This window comes from Vidua chalybeata, chromosome Z, assembly GCF_026979565.1.
Source record: "Vidua chalybeata isolate OUT-0048 chromosome Z, bVidCha1 merged haplotype, whole genome shotgun sequence".
Classification (NCBI taxonomy): domain Eukaryota; kingdom Metazoa; phylum Chordata; class Aves; order Passeriformes; family Viduidae; genus Vidua; species Vidua chalybeata.
The window spans coordinates 61,854,822-61,869,240 of record NC_071570.1 but is presented as its reverse complement, the minus strand read 5'-3'; positions in this window follow the sequence as shown (position 1 = coordinate 61,869,240).

Genomic DNA, 14,419 nt, shown 5'->3' with positions numbered 1-14,419 from the left:
TATATCCAGACTCCTGACAGGACAAGCACAAGTTTATAAGAAATAGATAGAGAAAACTTCTACACCCACACTAGAACCAATGTTTAGGCTATTGGGTCATCTAGTCTTTTGAATCACTAAGAGCACTTCATACTAACTTAACACAAACACTCCTAAAAATTTTTGGGTCTGTACATAAACACAGATTTTTTTAAGTAGCTTATTCATGTAGACTAGGAGTTCCTCTCCTCTATTGCTCAAGAGATATCAAAATCTGAATTTTATTATCTTCACTTTCTGTGTCCTCTAAAAGGCATATCCAAGAGACTTGAAATTTTGTGGAATAGACCTCAAAAAACTTTGTCATTTTGTAAAGCACCTCCAACTGACTCCTCTAAATCAGAATAATTTAAAGGCACTGAAAAATATGGGACATTGCTTATGTTTATAAATTGCTTTCTTTATGCATCTACATCTACTGTGCTGTTCTAAATTATTTTGTCATGAAATGTTTGGAAGTAGAGAAGACATGGAAAAAATTATAAAACAGCTACAAGAGAAGTAGTCATATAGACACAATAGCCAGAAATACAAATTATGATTACAGCATTAATTATATGTTATGCATACCAGTTCAAACTGCAACAATACAACAAGACATTAAAGTCATCACACATACTGAACCAAAGAAAACTACTAGTAGGAAGGATCATGATTTTACATACAGTCCTGTCTGTCAAAACCCATTAATCAAAACAAATTAATATTATTAAGGAGACTTATCAACAGATTTACATTTTCTAAACAAGTTAAAGACCTTTCTCTCCAGAAGTCACAGAAATTTGTTTGGGTGCCTGACCAAAAGTTGCAAACACTACTCTGTACTTTATTACAAATGATCTTTGCAAAAAAAAATCTCATGAAGCTGTCATGGCCTCTTCCCTCACCATGTTTTTTTGTAATCTACTAGATATATCAAAGCAACCCTTGTGCTACCTACAAATAGTATCAATAAAGACTGACATCACATGCTGTGTAGAGGTAACATAGAACAAAAATTCTTCCATATAGGTTTGAAGCTCCTTAATAAGATTTATAAGAGCAGGTTGGCCCTTCCTGCACCCACTATGATCCTTGACCTCAAAAGACATTCAATACAACCAAAGGCAGGACATGTTACAACAACTCCCTTGGGCTTGTCCCATGTGGAAGATAATAGCCTTATTTTTTAGATTTCTGGGTCAGATACTGCTGCAGGAGAGCACTGAGACCATAAAGGATGTTACAGTTTTCCCCCATTACCTATTTGAACTCATCTGTCCTAAGGGCTTCTCATGAAAGCATTGCTGCCTCAGCCATGGCCTGTTTGTCTCAGAAGCTTCTGCCTAGAGAGGTGCTTTGGTAAAGCACTGCTTTTGCAAAACCTTTTGCAGAAAAAATTAATCTTCTTACTATGGTGAAGTTGGTAAATTAACTATGAAAATTAACTATGAAGTTGGTAAACAGTTATGCCAAACAGAAAACATCAAGAGAGTTGCTTTTATAGATATCATCTAAACAGAAGAAAAGCAACAGCAGTACACTCATTTAAGCTATGCTGGAATTTTCTCCTCAAAGCCTCAATGTTTTTCATACAATTGATTTAACCTAACTGGTTTTGCCCATACAACTGATTTAGCTGGAAAGCAGAAGGAAGGACAGCAAGCTGAATGCTTAAGCTGTGCAGTTCCGTATTTCTTTTAGAAAAAGAAGTTAAGTAGTCCATGTCCTAAAGGAAGTGTTTCAAAAAAAAAAAAAACAAAAAACCAACAACAACAAAAAAAAAACAAACAAACCAACCAAAAAAAAAACATTTTCCAGAAAAAAAAAGGAAAAAAAAAGAAAAAAACAATCAAAAAAGCCCAAACAAACCCAAGTCAAGCCACCACCATAACCATTACAACATTATTTATAACCTTAAAATTTTATGACACAGAAATCCTGAAATAAAATCAGACTGAATAGCTACCATGTTATTCCAATGGTCTCATATTACTGGGTAATATTTTGTTACAACTAGAAAGATATACTTAATGGAATTTGTAGCATCCATACTTATGGCTTATCCAGGAGATGACAGCATTGTTCACACGAAATGATAAAAGCCTGTAGGATCTTCATGAGTTCCCTTTCCTTAATCTCCTTATCTTTGCATAAAGAAATAAAATGACTTTTTGCACCTTCTCCCAGCAATGATGGTAAATTTACTGAAAAAACTGTAGCTACTGCCTATGAATAAGTGATGTCAACATATGCTTGAAAATAATTTATCTATCCTGGTATATAGAGAACAAATACTCTGTAATTTTTGTATCAAAAATAAAAAATCAAGCAGTGAACATAGAAAAAACTGAGTATCACAGAGATCTAAATTTATGCTCTAGTCAGATTGTGAAACCAGTCATTTCACAAAATGACTGAAAATAGTAGAGAAAAATTACATGAGATGTTATTTGCCAGTTATTTAAATTTTTACAGAAGTAACATGCAAAACAATTTTCTGCATGCATTTAATTGAAAAAAATATTTTATAATTATTTTAAAAGTTATCAAAATTAACTGTACTTTTTCCAGAAACAATGTTTACTTTTGCAGTTAAGACTAGCCTCATGCAGGCTATTATATTTTAGCATATCTTTTCATGGTGTTCTGTCTATCTGTTTTACATATCTCTGAGATGCTATTACATTTTACAGAATCCTGATCTCTATCCATTGAAGACTAGACAAAGGACTCCCAGAGCATGGGAACAAGACAGGGTAATTCCCAAAGTATTTTTGTGGTGTGATTCCACCTCTCTCTAAAATGGCAAACAGGTCGGTTCTTATTTCAATGATGTGCTCTGAAGCAGGTGATCTGTAGGAATGTCGTCAGGTGCATTGACTTAAAAAAATTCCCACCTGAAGTGTAATTGGTTGTGTTTTAACAGTGTTCTTAATGTGAAATATGGGCTGTGAAGTCTTCCTGCATCGTTCACAGGAAAGTGGTATACATAACCTCAGACTTCTGGGGGGCAATTCCAGGTGGTAGTTACCTGGCTAAGGACTAGGATAGGGAAACCTAGTGCTCTGGAGGCATTTGCAGAGACTTTAGGTATGAAAACCAGCTTATGTTAGGTTTAATTCTTACTGGGAAAAGTTATGGTCTAAATGAGATACACTGGTGCAACAAGATGAAGGAAGAAGTGTTGAACACCACAGGCAGCCACACTGTATGGAGAGCTGATGGTCAGCAACAAAAAAAGACCTTACCTCAGTGTGCTACAGAGCCTTCCAACTCCCTTGGTAGGCAAAATATCCAGATCCCATCACAGAAGTATGATCTCCCCTCTGTGATACAGGTCTATCTATACTATAATACTATAATATATGTGTTACACATATTAGTTTGATCTGAGGATAATGCACCTTTTTTCATGGAACCAGGGTGAACTAAGGTTATAAAAGATTTCTGTGATCACATCTGTGTTAAATTCAGATCCCTTTATGTTTTCAGCACACAGAGGAGATAAATTAGCTGAGTATTATGCCTTTGTATATCAGATACAAAGTTAGGATGCAAAATACTGAGATGTTATTGGTAACTGATATATGGAAGGAATGAAACAATAGCCCTTCTGTGTCTCTAAGTGTTTGAATGAAATGAACAGAAAAGAAAAAAATCATAGAATGTTAAGAGTTTGCAGAGTTCCTTAAACAGCATTTAATCCCAACCCTCATAGCATTGGTAGGACCCTCCCACTAGACCTATTTGCTCAACCTGGCCTTGAACACTTCCAGGCTTAGGGCATCCACAACCTCTCTAGGCTACCTGCTCCAGTACCTCACCATCCTCACAGTAAAGAACCTCTTCCCAATATCCAGCCTAAATCTCCCCTCTTTCAGTTTGTACCAATTATTCCTTGTCCTATTACTACAACTCCTGATAAAGCATCTCTCTGCAGTTTTCCAGTAGGCCCTCTTAAGTTACTGGAAAGTTGCTATGAATTTTCCACTTAACTTTCCCTTCTTCAGTCTGAACAGAGTTTCTCAACCTGTCTTCATAGGGGAGATGTTCCTCTTATCAACTTCTTGGCCTTCCTCTGGACTTGCTCCAACAGTTCCATGTCCTCCTTCTGTTGGGACACCAGAACCGTACACAGCACTCCAAGTGGGGTCCCACAAGAGCAGAGCAGAGGGGCAGAATCACCTCCTTCATCCTGCTGGCCATGCTCCTTTGGATGCAGCCCAGAACAGGTTTGGCTCACTGGGCTGCGAGCGCATGCTGCCAGCTCATGTGGAATTTTTCATCAACCATCACCACCAAGTCTTTCTCCGCAGGGCTGCTCTCACTCACTTCTCTGCCCAACCTGTAGGTGTGTTTGGGATTGCCATGACCCAAGTGTAGGACCTTGCACTTTGCTTTGTTGAACTCCATGAGGTTTTCATGGACCCATGTCTCAAGCATGTCAAGGTCCCTCTGGATGGCATCGCTTCCTTCCTGTGCGTCAGCTGCAACACACAGCTTGGTGTTACCAGCAAACTTGCTTGAGGTGCACTCATTATCACTGTCCACTTTGATGACAAAAATAAAACAAGAAAAAGAATTTTTGTGCTGTTAAACCTTTACAGTGGACTAAGAATAGAAAAAATAATCTTCTATATGATGCAGTATATTTGTACATCGTTAGATCAATCTCTTAGACAACAGTTTAAAAAAAGAACAGAAAACTGAAATTATAAATCAAGCTTCTATATACTGAAATGTCATACTGCCATGGAAAATATAACTAGAGAACTGTTTAGAAAGCATTCTTCATATATCCCTAAAGTTAAAATATCTATATCTCTCTATATATCTATCTAGCTAGCTATTAAAGAAACATATTTAAGCACTTGTCCAATTTTCACAAAGGTGAGAGGATCACTTTTTGAACTTGATAGAGATTGAATGCTACTCAACCGGAATGATCAAAGAGATCCTAAACAGTTTACACACAAACATATATAACATTTGTTAATACATATGTCTCAAAATCCACTGTGATAAATGAAAAGTATTAGCTGTATTAGCTGAGCACTTCAGATACAAGAGTTCTGACCCTTTTGCATGTAAAGGGCTATGTTCATTTTCCAGGTAATAAGAGACAACTTTTCAGGCCTAATATACTTCATCATCAGAATTAACAAAGTTTCATCATCAACTTCATATTAAGGAACTTATGAAATACAGTAGTGTCTGACACTCTAATTCATTCATTAAAACACTCACCTGGTCAGCTAATATTGCTTATGTAGCTTATGTGTGCTGCATATTGATGAACTGTAGATCTATTGCGTAATCCATAGGCTGCAAAATTGGTGTTTAAACTATAATACAGAACTTGGAGTTTTGTAAGTTGAGCTCATGCTATCACAGGCAACTATGTCATTTATCATTAATTACCTTGCAAAAACAAACCCCTGAAATTTTGACTTTATTCTTTCCTCTCTGTCCTACAATTTGTTATAATTTTACAAAAATTCTACCAACAAGGCAACTAAAAATATGCATACCTAACAACAAGGTTCAATTATCAAAATCTAAAAGGTCTGTTCCTATAGCTCATGCTGATGAAGTTAAAACAATATAACCCCCTTTTCTATTTCACAGTAATTAAAATGTTAATTTGCTAAGAAACGTTACCACTTTTCCTAAATGCTTTGGATTTTAACATGTAAATATCAGATTTTGAAGACCAGGAGCCTCACAGTGGGATACAAAATCTGTAAGCCTGGATAATACCTTCAAAACATTAAGTGACAACGAAATATCTTTTTTTGGATATGCCAGAAGGAGTTAACTGTGATTAATTGCTTTTTACTCCAGCTCATTTCACAATTATGATATCTGTCAAGGAATTGTCAGTATGAAACAATATATCAAAGCATAAATATCACTAATAAAATGGCACAGGAAGATATTCTGTGACTACCTAAAACTGAAAGCATTTTATTGAAAACGTCCTTATTTTGTTTGGCAGTCATCCATGACCTCCTACTGTTGACAAAACTAGCAGCAATTCCTGTTTGAAGTGTACCAGAAGATGATACTGCTCAGCAGAAGCTGCTGCTTTAGAGCATTTAGAGGATTTATCTCTAAATTAATATTTTCATCTAACACTCTCACTATACACCTTACATAATCTTTAAATTACAGGAAAATGCTAGAAGGGAATGCTGAGATTCGGCAGCTGAAGTCATGCTGGAGATTTATAGCTCTCTGAAGTCTACATTTGTGGCTGACCCAGAGCACACCAGGGCTGCTATTTCACTTTCCTGATTCATGGTAAGTTTAGCTGTCTCCAAATAAGCCTCCAGAGCCCATTAATGCCCAGTTCGCTCCCTTATGGTAAATATGCACGCATCTAGCTTCACTTTTTAATGCCCTGTTGCTGTTAAGTTGAATAGAAAATTGGGCTTTCTTTTCCTCCTTTAAAAATAAAATTTTCAATTACCCAGGTAGAGTTGGGCAATTTAAAGACTCTAGTTCACACATTTATTTTTTTGTCTAAATAAATATTAAAGAAAAAAATGCTATTTATAGACTGAAGACTGAAAAATCATATTTCACTTGATTGATGATTTTTTTGTATCTCTTAGTGTAGTTCTCTAGCTTCCTTTTCCCTAGCTTCCTTGCATTTGTTGTGTGAAGCATATACAACTAATTAACAAAATCATTTGAATGATGATATGAAGGTAAATATTATTAATAAACAGAACACACATTCATAAAATGTTTAAAAATAGCACTAATGCACTTGTCATCCCTGATTCAATTTATTTTTCATTAATAAAATATATATTGTTTTCCATTTGGAAAATTTACTAGTGGAAACATATTCAGCATGCAGTTTTTTCTCTTTTGAGATGAAGTCTTTGTTTAAGCATCAGCGGTAGTTTTTGTTGTGCCATTGTCTGGTCTGTCAGTTTGAATGAGCATGTGTGTTTAGGGGTGCAAAGATGTGTGGCCACATCTGCTGTGCAAAGCTGTGAACTTACAACTCTCCCCACCACTACAATGTGTTGCACTCGGAGGTCCTTTGCTGAGATAGACCTACTGGTGGTTGCATGTCTGAAGTGTCACAAGTGTCAGGCTTCATTATGGTCATGATAATCACTCTGAAACAACCACTTATTTTGACCATTTAATATTGAAGTGTAGGAAATTAAAGGCTAGATAGCTATTAGGTTTTGTGATATTCAATTGATTATATATTGGGATTCAAAACCACAATGCAAAAAATAAAAAGCTCTGTTAACAAAATAATGTCCCTTGTTCTTCTAGAGAATAGCTATTTTAAATGATACCACTAACATCATGCAAACAGTTGACAAACCTTTTAGATGGTGTTTTAGCAAGCCATCAATTTATTCTATGAAATTATTCCTATAGAATTGTAGAACAGGAGATTAACAAACCACAAAGATTCCTTAAGCTTGTTTTTATTCTTTTTCCACATTTATATCTTAAAAATTCCATTGTCTTCAGCACTCCATTGAGCTTAGCATTCAGTGTTTATGTTAAAGGAAACAAATCTTATTAGTATTCGGATCACAGGCTTTATATTAACTGATTACAGAAACAACAGCTGTCAAATTTAAATCAGAATATTTTTGAGTTCTTCAATGCTAAATGGAGCTCAAACTTGCAGTTTTGGTTTTAGGTATATCTATATGATAGTTACATTATCTTTCAGTGACTACTTGATTTTACAGCTAATTTTATTAATAAAAGTGAAAAAGTAAGGACTTCAGTGGGAAGGTGGAAATTTATGCATGATATAGAAATAGGAATTCTGTCAGAAACTCAAGTATTTGAAGGGATTTGTGTTCCACATTTAACTTTTCTGAGCACATTTTCTTACTTATAAATAATATCTTTGACAATTATTTTTCTTCGCAATGTTACTTCTCAGCAAATGTGTGTAAATGGTTTTGGAGAAATTTTCACTACAGTCAAGTTACAGGTAAACAGCACTAATTAAAGAATACAGCTAATGATCTTTATGAAATTATGCTTACACAAAACCTACATCTGTTAGCCTACTCTAATAATACTCTGCAGCCCAATACAGGATTAATCAATTCTAATCTAGATGGGCCTTTTTAGAGACCTTAGACCTGTATGGCCTCATTAATTCAGATGGTACATGACAGTTCAGAGGCTTCTTAAACCAGCCATAATCTGCAAAAACATACTTCTGTGCCAGTTTGAGATGCACGCTGTTTTCAGGTTAGAATTTGTTGTATTGTGTTTTTAAGAGTCATGTTTTTTGTACCAGTTCTGTAATGGTTCATCCCTTTACCAACCCCCACCTCCCACCCCCATGGTTTTACCCTGAACTACCCCTTTCCTTGTATGTCAATCCCCTCCTCCTTCACTGATGTCAATCTTGCCCCAGTTTGCTGGGTCATTCCCCTGTCCCCTCCCTGGTGCCTTGTCCATCACTCGACTCCCCATCCCACTCATCCAGAACCTCCTACAAAGGGTGTCGACTGTTTGGATGGGGGCCAGGGATCCTTCCTACCCACTTCCCCTCTTGGATTCCCCACCTGTCTGTTTCCCCACCTTCCACTCTCCTGAACATTCCCATTGGTGGGTGGGTGATCTCCTCCCCTGTTTCCACCCCCGTTTATATTCTGCTGCACAGCCCAGTCCAGGGCTTTGGTCAGTTGATTCTTCTGGGTTGTGGGTCTCTTTGGAGCTCTCCTCAATAAACCTGGACTTAGCCCCCGACTGGAGTTTACTCCTTATTTCCACCATTGTTGTGACTGTCTCACCCCACAAGGCCAAAAGCCTTAGCCGCCCTCCCAACCTCCTGAGACACGGGAGAGTGTCCCTCACCGTCTGCTGTGCCAGAGCGAGCTGGGAGTCCCTGAGTGGACACAAGGAGTAGTACAACAACAAGAATTCCTGTCTTCCACCTGAAGTAAATGGGCAGCACAATTAAAATACGTGGACTCAGTTTTCATCCTGAAGTTTAGGGAATTACACACAGCTGTACTCACTCACAACGCAATGAAGGGTTAAAAATTTTATGGAACCATCTTATAAAGCTCTAGTGTCTTCCAAAATATTTCCAGTAAAAGATATGACAATTAAGGAGAAAAGTAGAAAAATACAGAATATCTCAAATAAACACTGTCTTAAGTGTTTTATTTTTCCTATGAACTAACCAACCAGAATTGCTGTTCTACATAAGCAATGCTTGTTCACTTCTTTCCATCCCTCTGTGAGACTTTAACACTTGTCATTTGTCTGAGGTCCTGTCCTCCTTTTTTACTGGTCTCTCTCTTACACCTTTCCAAAAAAAAATAAACCTCTGTTTCTCTCAGCAGGCATGACAACCTCTGAAAAGGTGTTAGTTACTTTACTCTGAAGAATAACTGTACCCTGTCAGAGATAAAAAAATGAATTACCAGGTGATAACACTACTACTTCCTCTACAACTAGTCTGGAAATAGGAGTTTAAATCTTCAGATAATAAAAATCCCCTGGTACACAGTTAGCTAAATAGACATAAGACTCTTAAATTTTGCCTATGTCAAACATCTGAAGGATGTATAGAAAAATACTATGGATGCATTGTCATCAGTATGCTCTCATGTATGGACCTAAGAAGGAAGCACAGTGCTTTGAATGATCTCACTCAGAAACTGTGCATGACTGCTTTAGCCAGAGATTAACACATCTCCAGAGAACACCTTTTAAAAAGCACCGCTCTTTTAATGTCCTATTTTCATGATCAATGAGTTCAGTACCCTGCAGCAGAGTCCCTAAAGAATAGACTGTAGCAAACTTTCCTGGCCATAGCCCTAAAGAAAGTTTTATTCTAGCTCATTGGAACAGAACCATATTTAACTCTATGAGAGAGTAATGATTAGTTAAAAACCATATATTTCAGCTGCCTGAACATGTGAATACTTGTGCCCCCTTGATCTTCTGAACTGATATAAACTGAGTTACAAGTAACTCTGGGGCGATCTTGCAGTCTGCTTTGATGACATTAGTAATAAACTTTTACTAAAATAAATAAAACAACTTATGCCAAAGGGGGTTAAATGTCACAGAAAGTTCACATTACTTATGAAACTTCTAAATTCTGATATAATCTGAACTTTGCAGCTCAAGCTTTTTTATTTAGAATTATATGTAGACAACAATTCTTTAATTAGGTCAATTAAAATGAATAGTATAGGAACAAAAGGAGAGCTAGGGCACAACAGAAACACTGCAGAATGTCTAGATTAGGATGCAGTGAACCCTACAAAGCAGACTGTCTTATAACATTATATATCAGCAGCTATTCATAGTGACAGGCTTTTTCATTACTATTAAAATCATGCATTTTAAAGAAAAAAAAATAAACTTCAGCACTGAAATAGAAATAAATTTCCACCTCTGACTTTGTGGTTGCTACAGAGAGGAACAGAGGCATGACGGCTTCCAAGAAACAAAGGTTTCCTGTTAAAGGAGTATGAGAGAAGCAACACTTCCCCAAAACCTGTGGTATTCTTAGAAGGTGAGGAAGGGACACACTAGTTTTTCTGAAGATGAACATTCCGTGACTAAGGACTGACCCAGACCTGCTGAAAGACTCTTTTATGAGTGACTTAGAAGAAACGAGTTGGGACTTGTCTTAAAGAGAGAAAAAAAAACAGTACTTCTTCAGTAAGTGAATAATTAACTGTCGAAGTCAAACTTTTAAAAAGAATTTTATTGCTTTCTTTCCAAATCCAGAACTGAGATTAAAGGTTTGTCTATGTAGACCAAAGTTCTGGAAGGCAAATTAAGCCTTTTAGAGCTCTGTGTAGATAAAATGCTACTACCATACTCTTAAAAATGTAACAACATAATAAAACTCAACAAAAACAACAAACCACAATAAACTATATAGGAATTATAAGTAAAGTGAACAACATTCACTTTGAAATATATGTCTGTATGCTCTTCTCCAATGAAAGTGTCATTACCTCTTTATTGATTTCCATTTTTAAAGAAATTTTAACTTCTCTGTAGGATCAGGGCTATATTCAAAGCAGATAATGTGGGCATGTCTGCTGTGTAATCAGACAGCCTGCAATAACCTGTAACCTAGCAAAAAAAATAAGGTTTCCCTTTAAAAAAACATTTGAATTTGTTACTGCTGCCACATTTTAAATTTTAATACTTTTGAGGGAATGCTAAGAAACCATTCTACTTTCCACAGAAAAGTTTTAAAGTTAAAAAAATAAAATTAGGAATAAACTGTTGATATTGGAAATGGATGTTTAAATCAGAAGAAAGTTATTTTTTTAGCAATATATTTTTGCTTCATTATATCTCAAAAAGTCTCAATGTCAGTATTCTGAGTTATATTTTTATGTGCCAGATATGTGTCTTCATATTTGTTTTGACAGAAAAGCAGACAACAGACTATTTCATGGACAATAAATTCAAGATAGTAATGAGAAGATAGTACCACCACAGCTAACTGCACACAGATTGGAGGGTCACATATTTGACACAGATCTAGTGTGACCCTTAATGAATCTATAAACACTTGATTAAAATTACTATCTTTTATAGCTCTAAATAGCTTTGCATGGGAAGCTAGTTAATTTAAAACAGAGTTAAGAGATCCATTCTGTTCAAAAAGAAAATAACTTACGGAATTTTTCAAAAAGTTTAAAATTTTCTTGTGAACTGCTTCCATTATCTTCATTTGCAAAGAAGACTAAATATAAATATTGCAAAAGACAAAGAATGTATCCAAATATTAAATCCTTGATGGAACAGTATGTCACAAAATATTGCAGAAACTGGATTAATTTAGTCTGAAATTTCCATTCTCTTGTTTTCTAGTTTTTCTTCTCAGATTCTTTCCCTTTTTTTACCACCCTAACTTCTCAATTATTTTAAATGAGTACTTCTTCACCTAAAATGCCCCTAGTTCATGAATTTCTCTAAATTCTCCCTTTCTCATCTTTGATACCAGCTGTCAGTTTTCCATTTCAAGATCTTGTTTTCAAAGCTTTTTGTCTTCCTTCTCCAAATTCGTTTCTGTTAAATTTTCTCTCTCCTGTCATAGGTTGCTTATTCCCAAAATCTATTTTTCTGTCAGGAAATGTAATTCTCTTTCCTTTTGTTAGCTTTTATAAGAATTCACATTAAATGGAAGCCAATTTGAAGGGTGAAAATACAACTCCACAAAGATCAATAGTGCGTCTTGTCCTGCATCATGACCTCCACCAAGGAACACAGGTGGCATCACCAACAATTTCAACCTACAAAAAAAAAAAACTGTGCTAATAATTCAGAAAAATGTATTCCCATTTCTAATTTAAAAGATCACAAATTACTCTTGCCCCATTCAAGCCATTTTTCCAGTGAAACTACATGAATAACAATCCATGCATGTCCCATATGGAATCTGCATAAAACAAGAATAATAGGGTGCAATTTGTAATTCTTTACCTGTGAACTATCCAACACATAAAGTGCAATTTCCAGCTGAGACGAGCTTAGCTTGGCTAGGAAGATAATCCTATTCTGGCTCGAGCTGCTGCCTATGCATGAAGTAGAGTCATATTTTGAGCTTTAGCTGTTGCAACATACAGAGCAAACACAAGATGTACAGGATGTAGAGCAAGAATGCATGTTGTGATAAAAAAAATAGCTGCAGCATCTAACCTCAGATGATAACAAAGATGTTTTAGTCTCAAATTCCATCTGCTTTGGAACGCAGCCATAGGACAAATTACAACCAAATTTGAAAACAGGCATATATAGAGAATGCATTTTCCTTGATGCATTATCTAACCTTATTCCTTGGGGAAATATCTATATGTTTATACATCTTAAATTGTTCTTTTGCCATATAGATATTTTTGTCACCACTCTTGATGAGTAGATACCAGAGACTAACAACTTTATTATAGGACCAGATTCAGTGAGACCTGTCATATACTTTGCTTTTGTCCTGAATTCTGGATAAAGAAAAAGATCATCTGTGCCATCACACATCCTTGAATCTCTACTTCCAGGCTAGCAGTGTGAATATGAATATCTGGAATACAATTTATTTCTCCTTTGTATCACCTTTGCAATGTGTTAAGGGCACGTGTTTGTCTTCTAGTAAAATATATTGCACCTTTCTATCTCACTCTTACAACTCTGCAGTATTATGCTACAATGCTACACATAGACTTTTTTTTTTTTTAATTCCAGGTTGTTTATAATATTTTCCTTTTTGGCTTCTCTTTATGCCCTCTTGCAAAGTGTCACTACAGAAAGCATGGCCATAAAACAGCTTGCATGGCTTGCGCTTTTTGTCACTCTGCCTTTCAGGCACAGGGATGGTGTTTTTCTGGGTGCTTGAGAGCATAGGTCTTTATTCACAGAATGATGGCCCTTGTTTCATTCACCACCAGGGCATGTTTTTGTATGGAGTAACAGACATTTACTTGTCTTTTCGCATTAAAATACAAAAAACAAGATAAGAAAATTGCCTTCAGAATATTCCCCCCTACCCCCAAAAATACAACCAGAGTCCAGAACTGAAACATAAGGCTGGACAATTATTAGAAACATATGCATCTCACATGTAAATTCTGGGCCAGAAGTCTAACTTCAGCAGGTAGCCAGAGTTACAGAATTCCATATTCAATCATAGTTTAACTTTCAAAACACCCATTCCCATTCCAGAACCTCTCATAAAGAGACAGTATTCTCTAAACACAGGCTTTTAGGATACATAGGTTATTTCTCCATGTAATATTCAGCCACAACTGGATGAGCTGTGCAAAATTGAAAACTAGATTTCTAAGAAATGATATTATCAGTTCAGAGCTGAGAGCAACACTGAATGCTGGGACTAACCTGTTTCTTCAGATGTAATTTTTCTGACACATGCCAACTGTAATCTCCTTTTTCTTACTGTTTCTAACAAGACCTCGTTGTGGAAAACTAACTCCAATGAAGATTAACTGATTTACAATCATAGAATCGTTTCCACTATCTCTCTACATTTATCATGTAAGTTGTAGAGCATGACACAGGTAAAATCCTGTTGCCTGCTTTGAACTAGTGAACATTTCTATTGCCCATGCCACAAAACAGCTAGGAAAATGTTTAATGCAACAGTAAAGTTTAGTTTTTTACCAGCTCTTTGAAACAGTAAATTTTGTCTTCAACAGCCTACATTTTTTTTCTCTGAGAGAATAAAGCGTTACTCTTTTTGAGTGATAGCAATCTGTTTTTCTGTCCTAGCAGGAATACATTAGCCAGGAAGCTCTCTGCACATGATTATATTTCTTAGCTTTGAAGAGACAACCATTAAAATATATCAGTGAAAAATAACATCTTTCTTTAAATTAACTAATATCTATGTTTAATGAAG